Source organism: Lontra canadensis, unplaced genomic scaffold, assembly GCF_010015895.1.
Source record: "Lontra canadensis isolate GAN:19392208 unplaced genomic scaffold, GSC_riverotter_1.0 scaffold22, whole genome shotgun sequence".
Lineage (NCBI taxonomy): Eukaryota > Metazoa > Chordata > Mammalia > Carnivora > Mustelidae > Lontra > Lontra canadensis.
The window spans coordinates 7,246,628-7,249,586 of NW_022631016.1; positions in this window are offsets into that span (position 1 = coordinate 7,246,628).

Genomic DNA, 2,959 nt, shown 5'->3' on the forward strand with positions numbered 1-2,959 from the left:
TGCTGGGAAAGACCTCCCCCCACCCCGAAGTCCAGCCATATGCAGGTTATCTTTCTGTCAGTGAAGGACTTCTCTTTCCATCTATTTTCATTTTACCCAGCTGGGTGTCTTAGTGCCAGGGCTATTCTGGTGTGAAAAAATATGTAAAACGTAGTCCCTTTCCTCGCTCGCCGTCCTCGTCACAGGATCATTCCTGGCACGCTCACCCTCCTCATGGGGTCCAAGTCTCCAGAACATTCGTCGTGAGGCTCCCTGGCTCCCATCAGCTGAGGCTCCGTCCCTGAGCTCCTTTGCTGTGCGCCCTCCTCCGGAGACAGGGCTGTCCCCAGGTCTGGGTGGCCGCAGCTGGCTTCTCAGTGAGGAGATGGAGAACAGCCCCGGCCGCCTGGTTTGCCATTTTCCTCCACGTGTCTAAAGCAACGATGGGTGACCTGGCGGGAGTGGCCCTTAACACGTGGAGGGAGCTCCAACGCACCCTCAGTGTACCCAGAAGCAGGCACAGAAGAGGAGCTAGGAATCTTGTCCTCCGCTCCGCAGTCGTCCTCATTTGGACCATGGCCCCTAAAGCCCACGCGGATCATCCGACAGCACGGCCTGGGGTCTGAGGACGGCGTCCTCCCCCAGCAGAGCTGCAGATGAAAGGCCAAGGCTGTTCATGCGTGGCCTTCTTAACACGCGCGCCAAGTTGTCCTTCTCTTGCCATTCGCCCCAACAGCACTGAGTTTTGTACCCACTTACTTATTTATTTCCTCTACTCACCGATTTATTAAACCCTACAACACCCCCAGATGCAGGGATGTACCCCGGAACCACTGAGATGCTCTCACTTTGGGGGGTCCAGGAGCTGTTGTTTAGAGACGACAAATGATGATTTGGAGGAGGAAGCCAGAGAGGAGGCGTCCTGGGGAAATCTGGGGGGAGAAAGACCAAAACGGACTGAGTTTGTATCTGTTTTGAATGACACAATTGACAGTTTTATCTGGAAGGTGGTAGTCGCAGAAACGCAGCCGATGCTCTGTCATTTAGTCGTAGACGCAGAACAGGAGTCACCGAGGACTCTTGAGTAATGAAATCATTAGTCTCCATCTGTATGTGCCCGTTTCCCTTTAGAGAGGCAATGAGCAGGCCCCCTCTGGGACAGTTGTCACCCCGGGGGGATTAGCCCCCCAGGACACTGGGTCGTGTCTGCAGACTTAGCTGCTTGTCACCTCGGAGAGGGGAGGCGCTGCTGGCCTCTAGTGGGTGAGGTCGGAGACCCCGTTTCTGTCCCACAGCACTCAGGACAGCCCCCACCGCCCTCAAGGTCACCCAACACATGTGCATAGGGTCGAAGTGGAGATACCCGGTCCAGCACAGTAAGGAATAGGCCTTCTCCACGTCCCCTTCCAGATTTTCTCCCAGTTTAATCCAAGACGGAAAATGTTGACCCAAAACCGAGAAGCCCCGAGTGGTGAAGGAAAACTGTGTGTGCAGGGGGCGGGGCCATCGGTGAACTGATTGTGGCAGGGCGGGGGGGCCTGGGGAATCAGCTCCGTTTAGAGGACCTACCCGGCCCCTTGTCCTGGGTCTTGTCACCTACATAATGTGACTTTAGTGTCCACGCTGATGCCACAGGGGACATTCCAGCCTGTCTGAGGGCCGGGGTCCCCAGCAGCTCCCGGGCTGCTGTCGCGTAGACCCCCACCTTGTGCCCCGGCTCCATCTCCGCCCTCGGCTCCCTGCCCCACCGGAACGGCGGGCCCGCAGGTGCCTCTCCACCTCCTTCCTCAGCTCCTTCTCTGGCCAAGGTGAACTCCAGCCGGCCCTGGACCCTCAGTTCCTTGTGTTCTTATTCTAGAAGGGCCCAGCACCACTCGTGGGGTTTGTCTAACCCGTTCCTGACCACCGCTCCTCCTCGCCATCCTCTCGCTGGTCTTCTGAGAAGCGAACGTTCCCAGGACCTGACCTCCATTTCCCTGGCCCTGCACAGGCAGGTTCTGCTTGCCTCTCCTCCGTCATCTCAGAGAATCTGGCCTCGCCTTGGACTTGGCCCTCAGCACCCCAGGAGTCAGCCCTGCTGTCCAGGGCCTCGGACCCGTGACTTAGAAGCTCTGCCACTAGGCGGGTCTCTCAGTCTCTGAGTTTCCGTTTCCTCATTGGTGATGGGATCAATAATACCGGCCTTAAGTCTGTTTTTAATATATTAGGATCAAGCCAGGCAAGTGCATGTCATCATCACCCTTATGGGCATTTTAATCCTAATTTCTTAAAAAACAAATAGGAAGACAGGGTGCAATCACTGAATACATGTTTACCTTCCATCTGTGCAAACCTTATTGGAGTTAAGATTTGGAAGCACTCACACCTTAGTCTCTGCGCTCCCTGTACCTCAGCACCGATGGAGGGGGCCCCTGGGAGCAGGGACTGTGGAATCTTATCTCCTGAGCCCAGGTCCTGACAGCTGAGGCACTGTGGGCAAATTATGTTTCCCAGGACCCCGTTCCCCTCTCTCAAAACTTAGGATGAAAATACGACTGCCTTTCACACTCTGGGGTGATTTAATAAATTAACCTTTGGGACATGTGGAGGAAAGAGCCCGGCGCAGAGGAAGGACGGGGTACACGGCCACACTTACCAGGTCTCCAGTGGGGGTCATGAGTAACAACCTCAAGGTCTCAGTGCACCTCCCCGCCCAACATGAGAGCCTTCCCTGCCAGGCCCAAGCTGCCCCAAGCCTTTGACCTCTGCTCCCTCTCTCAGAGTGTTTCTGTCACCTGGCCCTTCCCTACCCGGCATGGAATGACAGGCTCCGAGCACAGGATGGTTCAAGAGAGTCCAGTGACTTAAACTTGTCCTCTTCAGAACAGAACTGCTGCCGGATGCCCCCCAGGCTCCCTTGGAAGGTATCTAATTCAGTGAAATGAGGTTTATTGAGAAACACTGAAAGCTGATTAGGGTCTGTGTCAGGTCACAGGAAAAG